Source organism: Phyllobates terribilis, unplaced genomic scaffold (genome assembly GCF_046119375.1).
Source record: "Phyllobates terribilis strain yellow unplaced genomic scaffold, ASM4611937v1 Scaffold_629__1_contigs__length_933511, whole genome shotgun sequence".
Classification (NCBI taxonomy): Eukaryota; Metazoa; Chordata; class Amphibia; order Anura; family Dendrobatidae; genus Phyllobates; species Phyllobates terribilis.
Window position 1 is genome coordinate 907,662 of NW_027363389.1, and position 25,851 is coordinate 933,512.

The 25,851-nt window shown below is 44.4% G+C and overlaps 16 non-coding genes across 16 annotated transcripts; all 16 read right to left on the bottom strand.

The window, feature by feature from the left end:
• Window positions 1-683: 683 nt before the first annotated feature.
• On the bottom strand, window positions 684-874 carry LOC141233977 (U2 spliceosomal RNA). Its single transcript, XR_012300001.1, has one exon. It is a non-coding gene; the product is annotated as a U2 spliceosomal RNA (small nuclear RNA).
• A 1,115-nt stretch (window positions 875-1,989) lies between these two features.
• LOC141234012 (U2 spliceosomal RNA) lies at window positions 1,990-2,180 on the bottom strand. The gene has a single exon (XR_012300035.1). It is a non-coding gene; the product is annotated as a U2 spliceosomal RNA (small nuclear RNA).
• Window positions 2,181-3,295: 1,115 nt separating this feature from the next.
• LOC141233871 (U2 spliceosomal RNA) lies at window positions 3,296-3,486 on the bottom strand. The gene has a single exon (XR_012299899.1). It is a non-coding gene; the product is annotated as a U2 spliceosomal RNA (small nuclear RNA).
• A 1,116-nt stretch (window positions 3,487-4,602) lies between these two features.
• Window positions 4,603-4,793, bottom strand: LOC141234048 (U2 spliceosomal RNA). The gene has a single exon (XR_012300069.1). It is a non-coding gene; the product is annotated as a U2 spliceosomal RNA (small nuclear RNA).
• A 1,116-nt stretch (window positions 4,794-5,909) lies between these two features.
• On the bottom strand, window positions 5,910-6,100 carry LOC141234013 (U2 spliceosomal RNA). Its single transcript, XR_012300036.1, has one exon. It is a non-coding gene; the product is annotated as a U2 spliceosomal RNA (small nuclear RNA).
• A 1,111-nt stretch (window positions 6,101-7,211) lies between these two features.
• On the bottom strand, window positions 7,212-7,402 carry LOC141233978 (U2 spliceosomal RNA). The gene has a single exon (XR_012300002.1). It is a non-coding gene; the product is annotated as a U2 spliceosomal RNA (small nuclear RNA).
• Window positions 7,403-8,517: 1,115 nt separating this feature from the next.
• LOC141234014 (U2 spliceosomal RNA) lies at window positions 8,518-8,708 on the bottom strand. Its single transcript, XR_012300037.1, has one exon. It is a non-coding gene; the product is annotated as a U2 spliceosomal RNA (small nuclear RNA).
• Window positions 8,709-9,823: 1,115 nt separating this feature from the next.
• LOC141233986 (U2 spliceosomal RNA) lies at window positions 9,824-10,014 on the bottom strand. Its single transcript, XR_012300010.1, has one exon. It is a non-coding gene; the product is annotated as a U2 spliceosomal RNA (small nuclear RNA).
• A 1,115-nt stretch (window positions 10,015-11,129) lies between these two features.
• Window positions 11,130-11,320, bottom strand: LOC141233979 (U2 spliceosomal RNA). The gene has a single exon (XR_012300003.1). It is a non-coding gene; the product is annotated as a U2 spliceosomal RNA (small nuclear RNA).
• A 1,115-nt stretch (window positions 11,321-12,435) lies between these two features.
• On the bottom strand, window positions 12,436-12,626 carry LOC141234003 (U2 spliceosomal RNA). Its single transcript, XR_012300026.1, has one exon. It is a non-coding gene; the product is annotated as a U2 spliceosomal RNA (small nuclear RNA).
• Window positions 12,627-13,741: 1,115 nt separating this feature from the next.
• Window positions 13,742-13,932, bottom strand: LOC141234005 (U2 spliceosomal RNA). The gene has a single exon (XR_012300028.1). It is a non-coding gene; the product is annotated as a U2 spliceosomal RNA (small nuclear RNA).
• Window positions 13,933-15,047: 1,115 nt separating this feature from the next.
• On the bottom strand, window positions 15,048-15,238 carry LOC141233981 (U2 spliceosomal RNA). The gene has a single exon (XR_012300005.1). It is a non-coding gene; the product is annotated as a U2 spliceosomal RNA (small nuclear RNA).
• A 1,115-nt stretch (window positions 15,239-16,353) lies between these two features.
• On the bottom strand, window positions 16,354-16,544 carry LOC141233982 (U2 spliceosomal RNA). Its single transcript, XR_012300006.1, has one exon. It is a non-coding gene; the product is annotated as a U2 spliceosomal RNA (small nuclear RNA).
• Window positions 16,545-17,659: 1,115 nt separating this feature from the next.
• Window positions 17,660-17,850, bottom strand: LOC141234032 (U2 spliceosomal RNA). The gene has a single exon (XR_012300054.1). It is a non-coding gene; the product is annotated as a U2 spliceosomal RNA (small nuclear RNA).
• Window positions 17,851-18,959: 1,109 nt separating this feature from the next.
• Window positions 18,960-19,150, bottom strand: LOC141234033 (U2 spliceosomal RNA). The gene has a single exon (XR_012300055.1). It is a non-coding gene; the product is annotated as a U2 spliceosomal RNA (small nuclear RNA).
• A 1,109-nt stretch (window positions 19,151-20,259) lies between these two features.
• On the bottom strand, window positions 20,260-20,447 carry LOC141234087 (U2 spliceosomal RNA). Its single transcript, XR_012300101.1, has one exon. It is a non-coding gene; the product is annotated as a U2 spliceosomal RNA (small nuclear RNA).
• Window positions 20,448-25,851: the final 5,404 nt, after the last annotated feature.

Genomic DNA, 25,851 nt, shown 5'->3' on the forward strand with positions numbered 1-25,851 from the left:
ATTGCCACATTCCATCTACTGCAGGCAGGATACCTGGCTGGCTGAATGTCGCTGAGAAGCTCACAGAGACCGCCATAAGCAACAGTTTAACAGAATGCCACAGACTAATCAACCAAACTTTTTGGGTTGGGTTCTCTTTATAGTCTGCAGGCATTAAATGAAAGAAGTCAGTGTTCCAGCAGAAGGAGACAACGTTTCAGAAAAGGCATTGTAGCAAACCAAAAAAGAAATTTTAAGCGCAGCAGAGTAACCAGCGCACATACCTGTTAGCTCAGGTGAGTTTAAAAGGCTGCTGTTGATAACAAGGGCATTTGCTAAATAGATGGTGTGTGTGCAACAATATACTGAAAGGTCAATTATATTGTGCAGCTTATCTCACCACCTGTAGTTATTTAGGTGAAAGCTCCAAAATGCTTGCCTAATATGTCTGTTTATCCAAAAGGAAGTAAAAAGGGAGAGCTAGAAAGATAGCATTGCATCACATTACATGGCAATGCAATGCACAGTTGCTGAAGTTGAACCAAAATGAGCTTGTAATCTGGCTTCTGCAACTTTGAACATGAAAAATCCAATGAGGAGAAGAAAAGCAAAGCCAAAGAGTCCATCCCAAAATCCGACAAACAAGCAAAATGAACAAAAAACATTGAATTCAATTCTTTCTGATTTTAGAAACTGCATTAAAGAAGGGGTGCACCGGTCCTGGAGATACTGCAATACCAGGTCAATGCGTGGAGTGGACAGAGCAAGCTCTTTTTCCATCTCCCTGTTCTAAAAATCCATTTAATATATGGTCCCCAGATAGGGGACGTATCAGATATTAAACTGATAAGAACAGATACTACACTTGATCTTAGCCAAAAGGCCGAGAAGCGATAACCAGAATTGGTTTCAAACTACGGAGCCACCCAAGGATCCTGAAAAGTCCATTTGTGGAGATGAGCTCCTGGACTCCCGTTAAGAAGACATGTTGTCAACCTCTAGATCCCTTACATGCCTGCACTTTTCGGCTTGCTGCTGCTGCAATCCACGCGTTTTAGATCTGCATAACTCCACCTCTTTAAACACAGCACCTTCACCCCCTGCTGTTCCCACCCGCCTCAACACCGTTGGAAGGGAGGAGAACCAATTAAGGCGGGGGGTGGGGTGGAACGAGCAGCTGTCTACCCTTAGCAGGAGGGCTCCTGATTACATACCTCTCCTGCTGCTGCTGCTGCTGGCTGTCCAGCAGCAGACTGAAGGTGGCTGCTGCTGTGCACAGGTATATAAAGGCTCAGAGCCTATTATGACACGCGCAGCCAGCGTTCCATTGCCACATTCCATCTACTGCAGGCAGGATACCTGGCTGGCTGAATGTCGCTGAGAAGCTCACAGAGACCGCCATAAGCAACAGTTTAACAGAATGCCACAGACTAATCAACCAAACTTTTTGGGTTGGGTTCTCTTTTATAGTCTGCAGGCATTAAATGAAAGAAGTCAGTGTTCCAGCAGAAGGAGACAACGTTTCAGAAAAGGCATTGTAGCAAACCAAAAAAGAAATTTTAAGCGCAGCAGAGTAACCAGCGCACATACCTGTTAGCTCAGGTGAGTTTAAAAGGCTGCTGTTGATAACAAGGGCATTTGCTAAATAGATGGTGTGTGTGCAACAATATACTGAAAGGTCAATTATATTGTGCAGCTTATCTCACCACCTGTAGTTATTTAGGTGAAAGCTCCAAAATGCTTGCCTAATATGTCTGTTTATCCAAAAGGAAGTAAAAAGGGAGAGCTAGAAAGATAGCATTGCATCACATTACATGGCAATGCAATGCACAGTTGCTGAAGTTGAACCAAAATGAGCTTGTAATCTGGCTTCTGCAACTTTGAACATGAAAAATCCAATGAGGAGAAGAAAAGCAAAGCCAAAGAGTCCATCCCAAAATCCGACAAACAAGCAAAATGAACAAAAAACATTGAATTCAATTCTTTCTGATTTTAGAAACTGCATTAAAGAAGGGGTGCACCGGTCCTGGAGATACTGCAATACCAGGTCAATGCGTGGAGTGGACAGAGCAAGCTCTTTTTCCATCTCCCTGTTCTAAAAATCCATTTAATATATGGTCCCCAGATAGGGGATGTATCAGATATTAAACTGATAAGAACAGATACTACACTTGATCTTAGCCAAAAGGCCGAGAAGCGATAACCAGAATTGGTTTCAAACTACGGAGCCACCCAAGGATCCTGAAAAGTCCATTTGTGGAGATGAGCTCCTGGACTCCCGTTAAGAAGACATGTTGTCAACCTCTAGATCCCTTACATGCCTGCACTTTTCGGCTTGCTGCTGCTGCAATCCACGCGTTTTAGATCTGCATAACTCCACCTCTTTAAACACAGCACCTTCACCCCCTGCTGTTCCCACCCGCCTCAACACCGTTGGAAGGGAGGAGAACCAATTAAGGCGGGGGGTGGGGTGGAACGAGCAGCTGTCTACCCTTAGCAGGAGGGCTCCTGATTACATACCTCTCCTGCTGCTGCTGCTGCTGGCTGTCCAGCAGCAGACTGAAGGTGGCTGCTGCTGTGCACAGGTATATAAAGGCTCAGAGCCTATTATGACACGCGCAGCCAGCGTTCCATTGCCACATTCCATCTACTGCAGGCAGGATACCTGGCTGGCTGAATGTCGCTGAGAAGCTCACAGAGACCGCCATAAGCAACAGTTTAACAGAATGCCACAGACTAATCAACCAAACTTTTTGGGTTGGGTTCTCTTTTATAGTCTGCAGGCATTAAATGAAAGAAGTCAGTGTTCCAGCAGAAGGAGACAACGTTTCAGAAAAGGCATTGTAGCAAACCAAAAAAGAAATTTTAAGCGCAGCAGAGTAACCAGCGCACATACCTGTTAGCTCAGGTGAGTTTAAAAGGCTGCTGTTGATAACAAGGGCATTTGCTAAATAGATGGTGTGTGTGCAACAATATACTGAAAGGTCAATTATATTGTGCAGCTTATCTCACCATCTGTAGTTATTTAGGTGAAAGCTCCAAAATGCTTGCCTAATATGTCTGTTTATCCAAAAGGAAGTAAAAAGGGAGAGCTAGAAAGATAGCATTGCATCACATTACATGGCAATGCAATGCACAGTTGCTGAAGTTGAACCAAAATGAGCTTGTAATCTGGCTTCTGCAACTATGAACATGAAAAATCCAATGAGGAGAAGAAAAGCAAAGCCAAAGAGTCCATCCCAAAATCCGACAAACAAGCAAAATGAACAAAAAACATTGAATTCAATTCTTTCTGATTTTAGAAACTGCATTAAAGAAGGGGTGCACCGGTCCTGGAGATACTGCAATACCAGGTCAATGCGTGGAGTGGACAGAGCAAGCTCTTTTTCCATCTCCCTGTTCTAAAAATCCATTTAATATATAGTCCCCAGATAGGGGACGTATCAGATATTAAACTGATAAGAACAGATACTACACTTGATCTTAGCCAAAAGGCCGAGAAGCGATAACCAGAATTGGTTTCAAACTACGGAGCCACCCAAGGATCCTGAAAAGTCCATTTGTGGAGATGAGCTCCTGGACTCCCGTTAAGAAGACATGTTGTCAACCTCTAGATCCCTTACATGCCTGCACTTTTCGGCTTGCTGCTGCTGCAATCCACGCGTTTTAGATCTGCATAACTCCACCTCTTTAAACACAGCACCTTCACCCCCTGCTGTTCCCACCCGCCTCAACACCGTTGGAAGGGAGGAGAACCAATTAAGGCGGGGGGTGGGGTGGAACGAGCAGCTGTCTACCCTTAGCAGGAGGGCTCCTGATTACATACCTCTCCTGCTGCTGCTGCTGCTGCTGGCTGTCCAGCAGCAGACTGAAGGTGGCTGCTGCTGTGCACAGGTATATAAAGGCTCAGAGCCTATTATGACACGCGCAGCCAGCGTTCCATTGCCACATTCCATCTACTGCAGGCAGGATACCTGGCTGGCTGAATGTCGCTGAGAAGCTCACAGAGACCGCCATAAGCAACAGTTTAACAGAATGCCACAGACTAATCAACCAAACTTTTTGGGTTGGGTTCTCTTTTATAGTCTGCAGGCATTAAATGAAAGAAGTCAGTGTTCCAGCAGAAGGAGACAACGTTTCAGAAAAGGCATTGTAGCAAACCAAAAAAGAAATTTTAAGCGCAGCAGAGTAACCAGCGCACATACCTGTTAGCTCAGGTGAGTTTAAAAGGCTGCTGTTGATAACAAGGGCATTTGCTAAATAGATGGTGTGTGTGCAACAATATACTGAAAGGTCAATTATATTGTGCAGCTTATCTCACCACCTGTAGTTATTTAGGTGAAAGCTCCAAAATGCTTGCCTAATATGTCTGTTTATCCAAAGGAAGTAAAAAGGGAGAGCTAGAAAGATAGCATTGCATCACATTACATGGCAATGCAATGCACAGTTGCTGAAGTTGAACCAAAATGAGCTTGTAATCTGGCTTCTGCAACTTTGAACATGAAAATCCAATGAGGAGAAGAAAAGCAAAGCCAAAGAGTCCATCCCAAAATCTGACAAACAAGCAAAATGAACAAAAAACATTGAATTCAATTCTTTCTGATTTTAGAAACTGCATTAAAGAAGGGGTGCACCGGTCCTGGAGATACTGCAATACCAGGTCAATGCGTGGAGTGGACAGAGCAAGCTCTTTTTTCCATCTCCCTGTTCTAAAATCCATTTAATATATGGTCCCCAGATAGGGGACGTATCAGATATTAAACTGATAAGAACAGATACTACACTTGATCTTAGCCAAAAGGCCGAGAAGCGATAACCAGAATTGGTTTCAAACTACGGAGCCACCCAAGGATCCTGAAAAGTCCATTTGTGGAGATGAGCTCCTGGACTCCCGTTAAGAAGACATGTTGTCTACCTCTAGATCCCTTACATGCCTGCACTTTTCGGCTTGCTGCTGCTGCAATCCACGCGTTTTAGATCTGCATAACTCCACCTCTTTAAACACAGCACCTTCACCCCCTGCTGTTCCCACCCGCCTCAACACCGTTGGAAGGGAGGAGAACCAATTAAGGCGGGGGGTGGGGTGGAACGAGCAGCTGTCTACCCTTAGCAGGAGGGCTCCTGATTACATACCTCTCCTGCTGCTGCTGCTGCTGGCTGTCCAGCAGCAGACTGAAGGTGGCTGCTGCTGTGCACAGGTATATAAAGGCTCAGAGCCTATTATGACACGCGCAGCCAGCGTTCCATTGCCACATTCCATCTACTGCAGGCAGGATACCTGGCTGGCTGAATGTCGCTGAGAAGCTCACAGAGACCGCCATAAGCAACAGTTTAACAGAATGCCACAGACTAATCAACCAAACTTTTTGGGTTTGGGTTCTCTTTTATAGTCTGCAGGCATTAAATGAAAGAAGTCAGTGTTCCAGCAGAAGGAGACAACGTTTCAGAAAAGGCATTGTAGCAAACCAAAAAAGAAATTTTAAGCGCAGCAGAGTAACCAGCGCACATACCTGTTAGCTCAGGTGAGTTTAAAAGGCTGCTGTTGATAACAAGGGCATTTGCTAAATAGATGGTGTGTGTGCAACAATATACTGAAAGGTCAATTATATTGTGCAGCTTATCTCACCACCTGTAGTTATTTAGGTGAAAGCTCCAAAATGCTTGCCTAATATGTCTGTTTATCCAAAAGGAAGTAAAAAGGGAGAGCTAGAAAGATAGCATTGCATCACATTACATGGCAATGCAATGCACAGTTGCTGAAGTTGAACCAAAATGAGCTTGTAATCTGGCTTCTGCAACTTTGAACATGAAAAATCCAATGAGGAGAAGAAAAGCAAAGCCAAAGAGTCCATCCCAAAATCCGACAAACAAGCAAAATGAACAAAAAACATTGAATTCAATTCTTTCTGATTTTAGAAACTGCATTAAAGAAGGGGTGCACCGGTCCTGGAGATACTGCAATACCAGGTCAATGCGTGGAGTGGACAGAGCAAGCTCTTTTTCCATCTCCCTGTTCTAAAAATCCATTTAATATATGGTCCCCAGATAGGGGATGTATCAGATATTAAACTGATAAGAACAGATACTACACTTGATCTTAGCCAAAAGGCCGAGAAGCGATAACAGAATTGGTTTCAAACTACGGAGCCACCCAAGGATCCTGAAAAGTCCATTTGTGGTGATGAGCTCCTGGACTCCCATTAAGAAGACATGTTGTCAACCTCTAGATCCCTTACATGCCTGCACTTTTCGGCTTGCTGCTGCTGCAATCCACGCGTTTTAGATCTGCATAACTCCACCTCTTTAAACACAGCACCTTCACCCCCTGCTATTCCCACCCGCCTCACACCGTTGGAAGGGAGGAGAACCAATTAAGGCGAGGGGTGGGGTGGAACGAGCAGCTGTCTACCCTTAGCAGGAGGGCTCTGATTACATACCTCTCCTGCTGCTGCTGCTGCTGGCTGTCCAGCAGCAGACTGAAGGTGGCTGCTGCTGTGCACAGGTATATAAAGGCTCAGAGCCTATTATGACACGCGCAGCCAGCGTTCCATTGCCACATTCCATCTACTGCAGGCAGGATACTGGCTGGCTGAATGTCGCTGAGAAGCTCACAGAGACCGCCATAAGCAACAGTTTAACAGAATGCCACAGACTAATCAACCAAACTTTTTGGGTTGGGTTCTCTTTTATAGTCTGCAGGCATTAAATGAAAGAAGTCAGTGTTCCAGCAGAAGGAGACAACGTTTCAGAAAAGGCATTGTAGCAACCAAAAAAGAAATTTTAAGCGCAGCAGAGTAACCAGCGCACATACCTGTTAGCTCAGGTGAGTTTAAAAGGCTGCTGTTGATAAAAAGGGCATTTGCTAAATAGATGGTGTGTGTGCAACAATATACTGAAAGGTCAATTATATTGTGCAGCTTATCTCACCACCTGTAGTTATTTAGGTGAAAGCTCCAAAATGCTTGCCTAGTATGTCTGTTTATCCAAAAGGAAGTAAAAAGGGAGAGCTAGAAAGATAGCATTGCATCACATTACATGGCAATGCAATGCACAGTTGCTGGAAGTTGAACCAAAATGAGTTTGTAATCTGGCTTCTGCAACTTTGAACATAAAAAATCCAATGAGGAGAAGAAAAGCAAAGCCAAAGAGTCCATCCCAAAATCCGACAAACAAGCAAAATGAACAAAAAACATTGAATTCAATTCTTTCTGATTTTAGAAACTGCATTAAAGAAGGGGTGCACCGGTCCTGGAGATACTGCAATACCAGGTCAATGCGTGGAGTGGACAGAGCAAGCTCTTTTTCCATCTCCCTGTTCTAAAAATCCATTTAATATATGGTCCCCAGATAGGGGACGTATCAGATATTAAACTGATAAGAACAGATACTACACTTGATCTTAGCCAAAAGGCCGAGAAGCGATAACCAGAATTGGTTTCAAACTACGGAGCCACCCAAGGATCCTGAAAAGTCCATTTGTGGAGATGAGCTCCTGGACTCCCGTTAAGAAGACATGTTGTCAACCTCTAGATCCCTTACATGCCTGCACTTTTCGGCTTGCTGCTGCTGCAATCCACGCGTTTTAGATCTGCATAACTCCACCTCTTTAAACACAGCACCTTCACCCCCTGCTGTTCCCACCCGCCTCAACACCGTTGGAAGGGAGGAGAACCAATTAAGGCGGGGGGTGGGGTGGAACGAGCAGCTGTCTACCCTTAGCAGGAGGGCTCCTGATTACATACCTCTCCTGCTGCTGCTGCTGCTGGCTGTCCAGCAGCAGACTGAAGGTGGCTGCTGCTGTGCACAGGTATATAAAGGCTCAGAGCCTATTATGACACGCGCAGCCAGCGTTCCATTGCCACATTCCATCTACTGCAGGCAGGATACCTGGCTGGCTGAATGTCGCTGAGAAGCTCACAGAGACCGCCATAAGCAACAGTTTAACAGAATGCCACAGACTAATCAACCAAACTTTTTGGGTTGGGTTCTCTTTTATAGTCTGCAGGCATTAAATGAAAGAAGTCAGTGTTCCAGCAGAAGGAGACAACGTTTCAGAAAAGGCATTGTAGCAAACCAAAAAAGAAATTTTAAGCGCAGCAGAGTAACCAGCGCACATACCTGTTAGCTCAGGTGAGTTTAAAAGGCTGCTGTTGATAACAAGGGCATTTGCTAAATAGATGGTGTGTGTGCAACAATATACTGAAAGGTCAATTATATTGTGCAGCTTATCTCACCACCTGTAGTTATTTAGGTGAAAGCTCCAAAATGCTTGCCTAATATGTCTGTTTATCCAAAAGGAAGTAAAAAGGGAGAGCTAGAAAGATAGCATTGCATCACATTACATGGCAATGCAATGCACAGTTGCTGAAGTTGAACCAAAATGAGCTTGTAATCTGGCTTCTGCAACTTTGAACATGAAAAATCCAATGAGGAGAAGAAAAGCAAAGCCAAAGAGTCCATCCCAAAATCCGACAAACAAGCAAAATGAACAAAAAACATTGAATTCAATTCTTTCTGATTTTAGAAACTGCATTAAAGAAGGGGTGCACCGGTCCTGGAGATACTGCAATACCAGGTCAATGCGTGGAGTGGACAGAGCAAGCTCTTTTTCCATCTCCCTGTTCTAAAAATCCATTTAATATATGGTCCCCAGATAGGGGATGTATCAGATATTAAACTGATAAGAACAGATACTACACTTGATCTTAGCCAAAAGGCCGAGAAGCGATAACCAGAATTGGTTTCAAACTACGGAGCCACCCAAGGATCCTGAAAAGTCCATTTGTGGAGATGAGCTCCTGGACTCCCGTTAAGAAGACATGTTGTCAACCTCTAGATCCCTTACATGCCTGCACTTTTCGGCTTGCTGCTGCTGCAATCCACGCGTTTTAGATCTGCATAACTCCACCTCTTTAAACACAGCACCTTCACCCCCTGCTGTTCCCACCCGCCTCAACACCGTTGGAAGGGAGGAGAACCAATTAAGGCGGGGGGTGGGGTGGAACGAGCAGCTGTCTACCCTTAGCAGGAGGGCTCCTGATTACATACCTCTCCTGCTGCTGCTGCTGCTGGCTGTCCAGCAGCAGACTGAAGGTGGCTGCTGCTGTGCACAGGTATATAAAGGCTCAGAGCCTATTATGACACGCGCAGCCAGCGTTCCATTGCCACATTCCATCTACTGCAGGCAGGATACCTGGCTGGCTGAATGCCGCTGAGAAGCTCACAGAGACCGCCATAAGCAACAGTTTAACAGAATGCCACAGACTAATCAACCAAACTTTTTGGGTTGGGTTCTCTTTTATAGTCTGCAGGCATTAAATGAAAGAAGTCAGTGTTCCAGCAGAAGGAGACAACGTTTCAGAAAAGGCATTGTAGCAAACCAAAAAAGAAATTTTAAGCGCAGCAGAGTAACCAGCGCACATACCTGTTAGCTCAGGTGAGTTTAAAAGGCTGCTGTTGATAACAAGGGCATTTGCTAAATAGATGGTGTGTGTGCAACAATATACTGAAAGGTCAATTATATTGTGCAGCTTATCTCACCACCTGTAGTTATTTAGGTGAAAGCTCCAAAATGCTTGCCTAATATGTCTGTTTATCCAAAAGGAAGTAAAAAGGGAGAGCTAGAAAGATAGCATTGCATCACATTACATGGCAATGCAATGCACAGTTGCTGAAGTTGAACCAAAATGAGCTTGTAATCTGGCTTCTGCAACTTTGAACATGAAAAATCCAATGAGGAGAAGAAAAGCAAAGCCAAAGAGTCCATCCCAAAATCCGACAAACAAGCAAAATGAACAAAAAACATTGAATTCAATTCTTTCTGATTTTAGAAACTGCATTAAAGAAGGGGTGCACCGATCCTGGAGATACTGCAATACCAGGTCAATGCGTGGAGTGGACAGAGCAAGCTCTTTTTCCATCTCCCTGTTCTAAAAATCCATTTAATATATGGTCCCCAGATAGGGGACGTATCAGATATTAAACTGATAAGAACAGATACTACACTTGATCTTAGCCAAAAGGCCGAGAAGCGATAACCAGAATTGGTTTCAAACTACGGAGCCACCCAAGGATCCTGAAAAGTCCATTTGTGGAGATGAGCTCCTGGACTCCCGTTAAGAAGACATGTTGTCAACCTCTAGATCCCTTACATGCCTGCACTTTTCGGCTTGCTGCTGCTGCAATCCACGCGTTTTAGATCTGCATAACTCCACCTCTTTAAACACAGCACCTTCACCCCCTGCTGTTCCCACCCGCCTCAACACCGTTGGAAGGGAGGAGAACCAATTAAGGCGGGGGGTGGGGTGGAACGAGCAGCTGTCTACCCTTAGCAGGAGGGCTCCTGATTACATACCTCTCCTGCTGCTGCTGCTGCTGGCTGTCCAGCAGCAGACTGAAGGTGGCTGCTGCTGTGCACAGGTATATAAAGGCTCAGAGCCTATTATGACACGCGCAGCCAGCGTTCCATTGCCACATTCCATCTACTGCAGGCAGGATACCTGGCTGGCTGAATGTCGCTGAGAAGCTCACAGAGACCGCCATAAGCAACAGTTTAACAGAATGCCACAGACTAATCAACCAAACTTTTTGGGTTGGGTTCTCTTTTATAGTCTGCAGGCATTAAATGAAAGAAGTCAGTGTTCCAGCAGAAGGAGACAACGTTTCAGAAAAGGCATTGTAGCAAACCAAAAAAGAAATTTTAAGCGCAGCAGAGTAACCAGCGCACATACCTGTTAGCTCAGGTGAGTTTAAAAGGCTGCTGTTGATAACAAGGGCATTTGCTAAATAGATGGTGTGTGTGCAACAATATACTGAAAGGTCAATTATATTGTGCAGCTTATCTCACCACCTGTAGTTATTTAGGTGAAAGCTCCAAAATGCTTGCCTAATATGTCTGTTTATCCAAAAGGAAGTAAAAAGGGAGAGCTAGAAAGATAGCATTGCATCACATTACATGGCAATGCAATGCACAGTTGCTGAAGTTGAACCAAAATGAGCTTGTAATCTGGCTTCTGCAACTTTGAACATGAAAAATCCAATGAGGAGAAGAAAAGCAAAGCCAAAGAGTCCATCCCAAAATCCGACAAACAAGCAAAATGAACAAAAAACATTGAATTCAATTCTTTCTGATTTTAGAAACTGCATTAAAGAAGGGGTGCACCGGTCCTGGAGATACTGCAATACCAGGTCAATGCGTGGAGTGGACAGAGCAAGCTCTTTTTCCATCTCCCTGTTCTAAAAATCCATTTAATATATGGTCCCCAGATAGGGGACGTATCAGATATTAAACTGATAAGAACAGATACTACACTTGATCTTAGCCAAAAGGCCGAGAAGCGATAACCAGAATTGGTTTCAAACTACGGAGCCACCCAAGGATCCTGAAAAGTCCATTTGTGGAGATGAGCTCCGGGACTCCCGTTAAGAAGACATGTTGTCAACCTCTAGATCCCTTACATGCCTGCACTTTTCGGCTTGCTGCTGCTGCAATCCACGCGTTTTAGATCTGCATAACTCCACCTCTTTAAACACAGCACCTTCACCCCCTGCTGTTCCCACCCGCCTCAACACCGTTGGAAGGGAGGAGAACCAATTAAGGCGGGGGGTGGGGTGGAACGAGCAGCTGTCTACCCTTAGCAGGAGGGCTCCTGATTACATACCTCTCCTGCTGCTGCTGCTGCTGGCTGTCCAGCAGCAGACTGAAGGTGGCTGCTGCTGTGCACAGGTATATAAAGGCTCAGAGCCTATTATGACACGCGCAGCCAGCGTTCCATTGCCACATTCCATCTACTGCAGGCAGGATACCTGGCTGGCTGAATGTCGCTGAGAAGCTCACAGAGACCGCCATAAGCAACAGTTTAACAGAATGCCACAGACTAATCAACCAAACTTTTTGGGTTGGGTTCTCTTTTATAGTCTGCAGGCATTAAATGAAAGAAGTCAGTGTTCCAGCAGAAGGAGACAACGTTTCAGAAAAGGCATTGTAGCAAACCAAAAAAGAAATTTTAAGCGCAGCAGAGTAACCAGCGCACATACCTGTTAGCTCAGGTGAGTTTAAAAGGCTGCTGTTGATAACAAGGGCATTTGCTAAATAGATGGTGTGTGTGCAACAATATACTGAAAGGTCAATTATATTGTGCAGCTTATCTCACCACCTGTAGTTATTTAGGTGAAAGCTCCAAAATGCTTGCCTAATATGTCTGTTTATCCAAAAGGAAGTAAAAAGGGAGAGCTAGAAAAATAGCATTGCATCACATTACATGGCAATGCAATGCACAGTTGCTGAAGTTGAACCAAAATGAGCTTGTAATCTGGCTTCTGCAACTTTGAACATGAAAAATCCAATGAGGAGAAGAAAAGCAAAGCCAAAGAGTCCATCCCCAAATCCGACAAACAAGCAAAATGAACAAAAAACATTGAATTCAATTCTTTCTGATTTTAGAAACTGCATTAAAGAAGGGGTGCACCGGTCCTGGAGATACTGCAATACCAGGTCAATGCGTGGAGTGGACAGAGCAAGCTCTTTTTCCATCTCCCTGTTCTAAAAATCCATCTAATATATGGTCCCCAGATAGGGGACGTATCAGATATTAAACTGATAAGAACAGATACTACACTTGATCTTAGCCAAAAGGCCGAGAAGCGATAACCAGAATTGGTTTCAAACTACGGAGCCACCCAAGGATCCTGAAAAGTCCATTTGTGGAGATGAGCTCCTGGACTCCCGTTAAGAAGACATGTTGTCAACCTCTAGATCCCTTACATGCCTGCACTTTTCGGCTTGCTGCTGCTGCAATCCACGCGTTTTAGATCTGCATAACTCCACCTCTTTAAACACAGCACCTTCACCCCCTGCTGTTCCCACCCGCCTCAACACCGTTGGAAGGGAGGAGAACCAATTAAGGCGGGGGGTGGGGTGGAACGAGCAGCTGTCTACCCTTAGCAGGAGGGCTCCTGATTACATACCTCTCCTGCTGCTGCTGCTGCTGGCTGTCCAGCAGCAGACTGAAGGTGGCTGCTGCTGTGCACAGGTATATAAAGGCTCAGAGCCTATTATGACACGCGCAGCCAGCGTTCCATTGCCACATTCCATCTACTGCAGGCAGGATACCTGGCTGGCTGAATGTCGCTGAGAAGCTCACAGAGACCGCCATAAGCAACAGTTTAACAGAATGCCACAGACTAATCAACCAAACTTTTTGGGTTGGGTTCTCTTTTATAGTCTGCAGGCATTAAATGAAAGAAGTCAGTGTTCCAGCAGAAGGAGACAACGTTTCAGAAAAGGCATTGTAGCAAACCAAAAAAGAAATTTTAAGCGCAGCAGAGTAACCAGCGCACATACCTGTTAGCTCAGGTGAGTTTAAAAGGCTGCTGTTGATAACAAGGGCATTTGCTAAATAGATGGTGTGTGTGCAACAATATACTGAAAGGTCAATTATATTGTGCAGCTTATCTCACCACCTGTAGTTATTTAGGTGAAAGCTCCAAAATGCTTGCCTAATATGTCTGTTTATCCAAAAGGAAGTAAAAAGGGAGAGCTAGAAAAATAGCATTGCATCACATTACATGGCAATGCAATGCACAGTTGCTGAAGTTGAACCAAAATGAGCTTGTAATCTGGCTTCTGCAACTTTGAACATGAAAAATCCAATGAGGAGAAGAAAAGCAAAGCCAAAGAGTCCATCCCCAAATCCGACAAACAAGCAAAATGAACAAAAAACATTGAATTCAATTCTTTCTGATTTTAGAAACTGCATTAAAGAAGGGGTGCACCGGTCCTGGAGATACTGCAATACCAGGTCAATGCGTGGAGTGGACAGAGCAAGCTCTTTTTCCATCTCCCTGTTCTAAAAATCCATCTAATATATGGTCCCCAGATAGGGGACGTATCAGATATTAAACTGATAAGAACAGATACTACACTTGATCTTAGCCAAAAGGCCGAGAAGCGATAACCAGAATTGGTTTCAAACTACGGAGCCACCCAAGGATCCTGAAAAGTCCATTTGTGGAGATGAGCTCCTGGACTCCCGTTAAGAAGACATGTTGTCAACCTCTAGATCCCTTACATGCCTGCACTTTTCGGCTTGCTGCTGCTGCAATCCACGCGTTTTAGATCTGCATAACTCCACCTCTTTAAACACAGCACCTTCACCCCCTGCTGTTCCCACCCGCCTCAACACCGTTGGAAGGGAGGAGAACCAATTAAGGCGGGGGGTGGGGTGGAACGAGCAGCTGTCTACCCTTAGCAGGAGGGCTCCTGATTACATACCTCTCCTGCTGCTGCTGCTGCTGGCTGTCCAGCAGCAGACTGAAGGTGGCTGCTACTGTGCACAGGTATATAAAGGCTCAGAGCCTATTATGACACGCGCAGCCAGCGTTCCATTGCCACATTCCATCTACTGCAGGCAGGATACCTGGCTGGCTGAATGTCGCTGAGAAGCTCACAGAGACCGCCATAAGCAACAGTTTAACAGAATGCCACAGACTAATCAACCAAACTTTTTGGGTTGGGTTCTCTTTTATAGTCTGCAGGCATTAAATGAAAGAAGTCAGTGTTCCAGCAGAAGGAGACAACGTTTCAGAAAAGGCATTGTAGCAAACCAAAAAAGAAATTTTAAGCGCAGCAGAGTAACCAGCGCACATACCTGTTAGCTCAGGTGAGTTTAAAAGGCTGCTGTTGATAACAAGGGCATTTGCTAAATAGATGGTGTGTGTGCAACAATATACTGAAAGGTCAATTATATTGTGCAGCTTATCTCACCACCTGTAGTTATTTAGGTGAAAGCTCCAAAATGCTTGCCTAATATGTCTGTTTATCCAAAAGGAAGTAAAAAGGGAGAGCTAGAAAGATAGCATTGCATCACATTACATGGCAATGCAATGCACAGTTGCTGAAGTTGAACCAAAATGAGCTTGTAATCTGGCTTCTGCAACTTTGAACATGAAAAATCCAATGAGGAGAAGAAAAGCAAAGCCAAAGAGTCCATCCCAAAATCCGACAAACAAGCAAAATGAACAAAAAACATTGAATTCAATTCTTTCTGATTTTAGAAACTGCATTAAAGAAGGGGTGCACCGGTCCTGGAGATACTGCAATACCAGGTCAATGCGTGGAGTGGACAGAGCAAGCTCTTTTTCCATCTCCCTGTTCTAAAAATCCATTTAATATATGGTCCCCAGATAGGGGACGTATCAGATATTAAACTGATAAGAACAGATACTACACTTGATCTTAGCCAAAAGGCCGAGAAGCGATAACCAGAATTGGTTTCAAACTATGGAGCCACCCAAGGATCCTGAAAAGTCCATTTGTGGAGATGAGCTCCTGGACTCCCGTTAAGAAGACATGTTGTCAACCTCTAGATCCCTTACATGCCTGCACTTTTCGGCTTGCTGCTGCTGCAATCCACGCGTTTTAGATCTGCATAACTCCACCTCTTTAAACACAGCACCTTCACCCCCTGCTGTTCCCACCAGCCTCAACACCGTTGGAAGGGAGGAGAACAAATTAAGGCGGGGGGTGGGGTGGAACGAGCAGCTGTCTACCCTTAGCAGGAGGGCTCCTGATTACATACCTCTCCTGCTGCTGCTGCTGCTGGCTGTCCAGCAGCAGACTGAAGGTGGCTGCTGCTGTGCACAGGTATATAAAGGCTCAGAGCCTATTATGACACGCGCAGCCAGCGTTCCATTGCCACATTCCATCTACTGCAGGCAGGATACCTGGCTGGCTGAATGTCGCTGAGAAGCTGACAGAGACCGCCATAAGCAACAGTTTAACAGAATGCCACAGACTAATCAACCAAACTTTTTGGGTTGGGTTCTCTTTTATAGTCTGCAGGCATTAAATGAAAGAAGTCAGTGTTCCAGCAGAAGGAGACAACGTTTCAGAAAAGGCATTGTAGCAAACCAAAAAAGAAATTTTAAGCGCAGCAGAGTAACCAGCGCACATACCTGTTAGCTCAGGTGAGTTTAAAAGGCTGCTGTTGATAACAAGGGCATTTGCTAAATAGATGGTGTGTGTGCAACAATATACTGAAAGGTCAATTATATTGTGCAGCTTATCTCACCACCTGTAGTTATTTAGGTGAAAGCTCCAAAATGCTTGCCTAATATGTCTGTTTATCCAAAAGGAAGTAAAAAGGGAGAGCTAGAAAGATAGCATTGCATCACATTACATGGCAATGCAATGCACAGTTGCTGAAGTTGAACCAAAATGAGCTTGTAATCTGGCTTCTGCAACTTTGAACATGAAAAATCCAATGAGGAGAAGAAAAGCAAAGCCAAAGAGTCCATCCCAAAATCCGACAAACAAGCAAAATGAACAAAAAACATTGAATTCAATTCTTTCTGATTTTAGAAACTGCATTAAAGAAGGGGTGCACCGGTCCTGGAGATACTGCAATACCAGGTCAATGCGTGGAGTGGACAGAGCAAGCTCTTTTTCCATCTCCCTGTTCTAAAAATCCATTTAATATATGGTCCCCAGATAGGGGACGTATCAGATATTAAACTGATAAGAACAGATACTACACTTGATCTTAGCCAAAAGGCCGAGAAGCGATAACCAGAATTGGTTTCAAACTACGGAGCCACCCAAGGATCCTGAAAAGTCCATTTGTGGAGATGAGCTCCTGGACTCCCGTTAAGAAGACATGTTGTCAACCTCTAGATCCCTTACATGCCTGCACTTTTCGGCTTGCTGCTGCTGCAATCCACGCGTTTTAGATCTGCATAACTCCACCTCTTTAAACACAGCACCTTCACCCCCTGCTGTTCCCACCCGCCTCAACACCGTTGGAAGGGAGGAGAACCAATTAAGGCGGGGGGTGGGGTGGAACGAGCAGCTGTCTACCCTTAGCAGGAGGGCTCCTGATTACATACCTCTCCTGCTGCTGCTGCTGCTGGCTGTCCAGCAGCAGACTGAAGGTGGCTGCTGCTGTGCACAGGTATATAAAGGCTCAGAGCCTATTATGACACGCGCAGCCAGCGTTCCATTGCCACATTCCATCTACTGCAGGCAGGATACCTGGCTGGCTGAATGTCGCTGAGAAGCTCACAGAGACCGCCATAAGCAACAGTTTAACAGAATGCCACAGACTAATCAACCAAACTTTTTGGGTTGGGTTCTCTTTTATAGTCTGCAGGCATTAAATGAAAGAAGTCAGTGTTCCAGCAGAAGGAGACAACGTTTCAGAAAAGGCATTGTAGCAAACCAAAAAAGAAATTTTAAGCGCAGCAGAGTAACCAGCGCACATACCTGTTAGCTCAGGTGAGTTTAAAAGGCTGCTGTTGATAACAAGGGCATTTGCTAAATAGATGGTGTGTGTGCAACAATATACTGAAAGGTCAATTATATTGTGCAGCTTATCTCACCACCTGTAGTTATTTAGGTGAAAGCTCCAAAATGCTTGCCTAATATGTCTGTTTATCCAAAAGGAAGTAAAAAGGGAGAGCTAGAAAGATAGCATTGCATCACATTACATGGCAATGCAATGCACAGTTGCTGAAGTTGAACCAAAATGAGCTTGTAATCTGGCTTCTGCAACTTTGAACATGAAAAATCCAATGAGGAGAAGAAAAGCAAAGCCAAAGAGTCCATCCCAAAATCCGACAAACAAGCAAAATGAACAAAAAACATTGAATTCAATTCTTTCTGATTTTAGAAACTGCATTAAAGAAGGGGTGCACCGGTCCTGGAGATACTGCAATACCAGGTCAATGCGTGGAGTGGACAGAGCAAGCTCTTTTTCCATCTCCCTGTTCTAAAAATCCATTTAATATATGGTTCCCAGATAGGGGACGTATCAGATATTAAACTGATAAGAACAGATACTACACTTGATCTTAGCCAAAAGGCCGAGAAGCGATAACCAGAATTGGTTTCAAACTACGGAGCCACCCAAGGATCCTGAAAAGTCCATTTGTGGAGATGAGCTCCTGGACTCCCGTTAAGAAGACATGTTGTCAACCTCTAGATCCCTTACATGCCTGCACTTTTCGGCTTGCTGCTGCTGCAATCCACGCGTTTTAGATCTGCATAACTCCACCTCTTTAAACACAGCACCTTCACCCCCTGCTGTTCCCACCCGCCTCAACACCGTTGGAAGGGAGGAGAACCAATTAAGGCGGGGGGTGGGGTGGAACGAGCAGCTGTCTACCCTTAGCAGGAGGGCTCCTGATTACATACCTCTCCTGCTGCTGCTGGCTGTCCAGCAGCAGACTGAAGGTGGCTGCTGCTGTGCACAGGTATATAAAGGCTCAGAGCCTATTATGACACGCGCAGCCAGCGTTCCATTGCCACATTCCATCTACTGCAGGCAGGATACCTGGCTGGCTGAATGTCGCTGAGAAGCTCACAGAGACCGCCATAAGCAACAGTTTAACAGAATGCCACAGACTAATCAACCAAACTTTTTGGGTTGGGTTCTCTTTTATAGTCTGCAGGCATTAAATGAAAGAAGTCAGTGTTCCAGCAGAAGGAGACAACGTTTCAGAAAAGGCATTGTAGCAAACCAAAAAAGAAATTTTAAGCGCAGCAGAGTAACCAGCGCACATACCTGTTAGCTCAGGTGAGTTTAAAAGGCTGCTGTTGATAACAAGGGCATTTGCTAAATAGATGGTGTGTGTGCAACAATATACTGAAAGGTCAATTATATTGTGCAGCTTATCTCACCACCTGTAGTTATTTAGGTGAAAGCTCCAAAATGCTTGCCTAATATGTCTGTTTATCCAAAAGGAAGTAAAAAGGGAGAGCTAGAAAGATAGCATTGCATCACATTACATGGCAATGCAATGCACAGTTGCTGAAGTTGAACCAAAATGAGCTTGTAATCTGGCTTCTGCAACTTTGAACATGAAAAATCCAATGAGGAGAAGAAAAGCAAAGCCAAAGAGTCCATCCCAAAATCCGACAAACAAGCAAAATGAACAAAAAACATTGAATTCAATTCTTTCTGATTTTAGAAACTGCATTAAAGAAGGGGTGCACCGGTCCTGGAGATACTGCAATACCAGGTCAATGCGTGGAGTGGACAGAGCAAGCTCTTTTTCCATCTCCCTGTTCTAAAAATCCATTTAATATATGGTTCCCAGATAGGGGACGTATCAGATATTAAACTGATAAGAACAGATACTACACTTGATCTTAGCCAAAAGGCCGAGAAGCGATAACCAGAATTGGTTTCAAACTACGGAGCCACCCAAGGATCCTGAAAAGTCCATTTGTGGAGATGAGCTCCTGGACTCCCGTTAAGAAGACATGTTGTCAACCTCTAGATCCCTTACATGCCTGCACTTTTCGGCTTGCTGCTGCTGCAATCCACGCGTTTTAGATCTGCATAACTCCACCTCTTTAAACACAGCACCTTCACCCCCTGCTGTTCCCACCCGCCTCAACACCGTTGGAAGGGAGGAGAACCAATTAAGGCGGGGGGTGGGGTGGAACGAGCAGCTGTCTACCCTTAGCAGGAGGGCTCCTGATTACATACCTCTCCTGCTGCTGCTGGCTGTCCAGCAGCAGACTGAAGGTGGCTGCTGCTGTGCACAGGTATATAAAGGCTCAGAGCCTATTATGACACGCGCAGCCAGCGTTCCATTGCCACATTCCATCTACTGCAGGCAGGATACCTGGCTGGCTGAATGTCGCTGAGAAGCTCACAGAGACCGCCATAAGCAACAGTTTAACAGAATGCCACAGACTAATCAACCAAACTTTTTGGGTTGGGTTCTCTTTTATAGTCTGCAGGCATTAAATGAAAGAAGTCAGTGTTCCAGCAGAAGGAGACAACGTTTCAGAAAAGGCATTGTAGCAAACCAAAAAAGAAATTTTAAGCGCAGCAGAGTAACCAGCGCACATACCTGTTAGCTCAGGTGAGTTTAAAAGGCTGCTGTTGATAACAAGGGCATTTGCTAAATAGATGGTGTGTGTGCAACAATATACTGAAATGTCAATTATATTGTGCAGCTTATCTCACCACCTGTAGTTATTTAGGTGAAAGCTCCAAAATGCTTGCCTAATATGTCTGTTTATCCAAAAGGAAGTAAAAAGGGAGAGCTGGAAAGATAGCATTGCATCACATTACATGGCAATGCAATGCACAGTTGCTGAAGTTGAACCAAAATGAGCTTGTAATCTGGCTTCTGCAACTTTGAACATGAAAAATCCAATGAGGAGAAGAAAAGCAAAGCCAAAGAGTCCATCCCAAAATCCGACAAACAAGCAAAATGAACAAAAAACATTGAATTCAATTCTTTCTGATTTTAGAAACTGCATTAAAGAAGGGGTGCACCGGTCCTGGAGATACTGCAATACCAGGTCAATGCGTGGAGTGGACAGAGCAAGCTCTTTTTCCATCTCCCTGTTCTAAAAATCCATTTAATATATGGTCCCCAGATAGGGGACGTATCAGATATTAAACTGATAAGAACAGATTTTTTTTTTTTTTTAAACCATTCAGTTTAGTTTTTTAGCAAACAGTATGAATTTCTCCAAAATTTGCTACTTAAAACTTCTCATCATCATGGTTCTATTTATTTAGCAGTAGTATAAGACGAAATATAATCACAAGGGAACATCCTTTACGTAACACAAATGCAGAAACTTCACAAAGAAAAAAATCACTGGTATTTGATAAGGTAATGCCACTTTTTAAATTTCCAAATCCCTTCGGCATCTGTGCCACCACCGCCTCTGCTGTCCAACTTATATATCAGGTATAGTCTTGAAAGAATAAGTCTAACACATTCATTCACTGATAAAGATTTCCTTTTGAAAAGTCCAAGGTTCCTTGCATCCCACAAACTCTCCATCACACAAGCCATTATCAACCATAAAATTCTATCTTTAGACCGACTACACGCACCAATTCCAAACATCGCCACACGCCAATCCACAAAATTCACGCCTGCTAAACCCTTACACAATCCACCTACACACTTCCACACACTGTACGCGTACTCACAATCCCACATAACATGCCTGACAGTCTCACAACCACCACATCCCACTGTCGGACACACATCTGTTCTTATCAACTCTCTTTTCTTCTGCACTTCTCTCACAGGTAAAATATTATGTAAAGTCATCCACACAACATCCTTCTGTTTGTTTGACATCCCATACGTATCTAACTTCTTCCATGCATCTGAAACCTCATTCCCTCTCAGCCCAACAATATTACACTCTACCTCATTTGCACTCATTCTTTTCACCACATTCTTGGTCATTCTAAAATCATTCATTCCCACACTCAACAAATCATGCTTTCTCACAAATTTCTCAATCACCTCATACCAAACAGGACACTTAAAGGCCACAGGCACACTCGCATCTCTCTTCCTCCAGCATAACCCATACAACATCCATCCAGCAGAATAATTAGCCATAAAAGCACCTTTATTGCCTTTACCCAGCAAAATAACCACAGTCTTAATATAATTAAGGCCTAAAAAAACTTCAATATTGGGAAAGGCCAGCCCACCATGCTGACAAGCCTTAAAAAGGCTCTCCCGCTTCAACTTCTCCATCTTACTACACCACAGGAATGTGAATACCAACTTCTCTATTCTCTTAATTTTCCTGTAAGGAGAAGGAAAAACAGTCGCCACATAAAGCAGGATAGGGAGAATCACTGCTTTGATAATTAACACCTTACCACGCAGAGTCAATTCTCTCATTCGCCAAAAATTCAATTTACGTTCAACCCGCATACCACACTCTTCCCAACTTTCATTCCCTTTTAAGTCATCATTAAATAATACGCCCAAAATCTTGATTGCACCCTCTTCACACTTTACACCATCCATACGAATACTACTATCTCCAAAACATTTAAAACTACATTTATTCCAATTTACCCTAAAACCAGACGCACCAACAAAAAAATCCAAAAGCAATTTAATTCTACTCAAAGAAGCCATACTTTCACTCACAACCACAACATCATCCATATAACCTAACACTTTCACATGCTTACCACCACTACCAGGCACCAACAAACCTCTCATCATTTTATCCCGTCTAATCAAACATAACAATGGTTCTATTACACATACAAATAAGACGGGGGACATAGGACACCCCTGCCTTACTCCTGACCTAATCTTCACTTTGTCACACAGCCACCCATTAACCAAGAACTCACTTGACACACAATCATACAATGATTTTACACAATTCACAAATTCTCTAGGAAACCCCATTCTTTCCAGTACTTTAAACAAAAACACATGCGAAACCCTGTCAAACGCCTTCTCAAAATCAATAGCTAAAGTCATACATTTCTGCTTTCTATCCTTGCAATCCCCAATCATATCTCTCAACAATAACAAGTTATCACTCATACTTCTTCCAGGCACTGCACATACTTGGTCCTCCTCCACAACACTACCAATCACTTCACGCATACGATTTGCCAGTAACTTACTGTAGACCTTATAATCCGAATTCAGCAGTGTTATTGGTCTCCAGTTTTCCAAACGTTTCCTCTCACCCTTTTTATACACAAGCACAACCACTCCTTCTTTCATTGATTCACACAACCTACCATTCACCCACATATACTTACATACCTCAGTCAAATCTGTTCCCAAAACTTCCCATGCTTTCACATACAACTCTACAGGTATACCATCTTTCCCAGGAGTCTTACTCTTTTTAGCACTCCACACCACATTCTTCACTTCATCCAGAACTACATCCTCACACAATAGATCACGCTCCTCAGAATCAAGTTTTTTCTCCATACCATTCAGAACATATGACACAAGCCCAGAGTCAATCCATTTCTCATCATACAACTTGCTATAAAACCTATTCACTTCTTTCAGCACATCCTCACCCATACAGATGGTTCCACTTTCATTCACAACTTCATTCATATCAGTCTTCCTACCATTCATTTTTTTAAAAAAGAACCTCGTACACTTCTCATTTTTCTCCAGGTGCTCAATTTTAGTACGATATATAATTTCCTTTCCTTTCTCATCCAACACACGCTTCAATTCATTCTTAGCCTCAGTAAGTTGATCAGACATCTCCAAACCACTTGCAACACACTTTCTCAACCAGTCAATCCGTCTATTAAGGTCATTAAACCTATTCCTATATCTGGCAGCTTTTCTATAGCCCCACTTTTTGAAGAAAGTTTTAAATTGCACTTTCACCCAGTCCCACCAGTCAAGAACACACACAAAATCCTTCTTACGCATTCTCCATCTTTCATACTTTACATTGAACTCATTCATCACCTCATCATCCTCTAACAGCCTTGCATTCAACTTCCATACCCCACCGCCATACACTTGGTCACCATTCGCACAAAACACGCCTCTCAAACATTCATGGTCCGAAAAAGGTACCTTTTGTTGAGAAAAATCCAAACATACCATATTTTTAGAAAATAACATTAAATCAATTCTGGAATGAATCTCACCACGGTCAGCATGGTATGTCGGCAGTGGTGGCATGCCAAGAACAACAACTGCTGCATCTAAAAAGGAAAAATCACAAATTAAATGGGACAATTTCTTTCCTGTTATGTCACACTTTCCTTCTGTGACACAATTAACGTCCCCAACAAAAATAGTGGGAGATTTCCCTGGAAGAAAAAAACTTAATTTTTCAAGAAGAGCAAGCCGCTCTTCCTTCCCTGTAGGGCAATATAAATTAATAATTCTGACCCGCCACCCTCTATAACTCAAAAATGCAATTAAACATCGGCCCACCTCCACCACAATATAACTATCAATAGAGATTTCTTTATTCCCAACTAAAATCCCCACCCCATCATTTTTATTATGATTAGACCCTGACCAGATATGCTGTCCGTAAGGCCAGTCTTTGTCACAAGGAGCATCCTGAATCCCACACTCCTGAAGGCAAAAAACATCAGCACCTAAATGTTTCAGGTAGTCCAGAACAGTTGTTCTTCTGATTTTAGATCTGATCTGCCTTACATTTAGGGACACTACATCCCAACCAGATTGGCAAGACATTAATTAATGAAAAGAAATACATGACTCAATGTTGATCACACCATACTCATCCATTATCATCAGACTGGGAAAGCACCCCAAAGGTGTTGATGCTCTCAGGGATGCCAAGGTAAGGAGCATCAGGGGAGAAGACATCCTGCGGGTAAATGCGGTCACTTGCAGGACTGTCGCACCCTCCGCTGGCAGGTGAGTACTCTCGTCTGGGTTTTTTATTGGCCAGTTCAGGAGTATCATCATCATCAAAAGACCTCCCAGAAGTAAAGTCTCCTTGGCCACCATCCCTGGCCACCTCTTCGTCTGTAGCACCCCAGGACAATGCAGGGGTTCGAGCTAGAGACACATCCATGTCACCCTCACCACATATTTCGGACTGATGAGGGAGGTCCACATCCAACTCGGAGATCTCCATACCTGGCCCAGCAGGGGCCGGAGGGTCCAACAGGTTCTGGGCCTCACCCACCAGATCTTCAACCTCAGGGGGCTCCGTCTCAGCATTGATCTCTGCAGTAGTCACCTGTGGGGTAACAGCAGGGACAGTAGGCTTACCTTTGGTCACTTCGGAGAAGGACCTAGGCTTGACTTTAGCCTTACAATCCCGAATCACATGTCCTTCCTCCCCGCAGGCATCACATACCACCGGGTTGGAACAATCCTTCGCCAGATGACCGTACTTGTTGCACTTTCTACAGTTTGGCAATTGCTTGCAGAAATCCTGGATATGCCCGAACATGTTGCATCTCCTGCAGAACAATGGCGCCTCGGGAAAAAACAGATATCCAGAGTCTCTTCCAATTGTAAAGTTCAGGGGAGGATAGTGAATACCTCCAGGACCATGAGGGTCTATCCCAAACCTCACAAAGTATTTATACTTCCCAGTCCACAGCCCTTCTCCATTTAAGATTTTATGGGAGAATTGCACAAAAATGCAGTGTCTTCTCAGGAATGCAGTGATATCATCCCGGGAGATAAAGGGGTTGTGCATGAATATTACCACCGGGATATCCCCCTTAGAGTAGAGTACAGTGAAGATAAGTCCATCCAGCTGAGGGTGCTCTGAAAGGACTTGAAGAGTTTTGAAAAGGTTTTGGCAAGCCGCCATAGAAGAAAGCACCAAGACGTACCTATGCTCCCTTCTGAACTCCTGCAAACAGATGATCTCCGACTTCTGGATCTTCAGGATTTCATAGAAAATGGCGTTGACCAGGTATGACAACGAGAAATGGTCCTTCTTCTCCTCAGAGACGTCGATACGGAAAGCATTCTTGACCCGGGGATCCCCGGTCCCAGCAAAACGAAGCTTGACACCCATGGTCGCTTCAGGAATCGCCTTCTCGTTTCCTCCTCACTCTCCCCCTATAGCAGCATCCAGCTTAAGCCACCGAAGTGGCGATGCTGGAAGGCCGAGGGCTAGTACACAAGGAACCTCTTGTCCAAACACTAGGTCTGAGCCAAAAGGCCGAGAAGCGATAACCAGAATTGGTTTCAAACTACGGAGCCACCCAAGGATCCTGAAAAGTCCATTTGTGGAGATGAGCTCCTGGACTCCCGTTAAGAAGACATGTTGTCAACCTCTAGATCCCTTACATGCCTGCACTTTTCGGCTTGCTGCTGCTGCAATCCACGCGTTTTAGATCTGCATAACTCCACCTCTTTAAACACAGCACCTTCACCCCCTGCTGTTCCCACCCGCCTCAACACCGTTGGAAGGGAGGAGAACCAATTAAGGCGGGGGGTGGGGTGGAACGAGCAGCTGTCTACCCTTAGCAGGAGGGCTCCTGATTACATACCTCTCCTGCTGCTGCTGCTGCTGGCTGTCCAGCAGCAGACTGAAGGTGGCTGCTGCTGTGCACAGGTATATAAAGGCTCAGAGCCTAT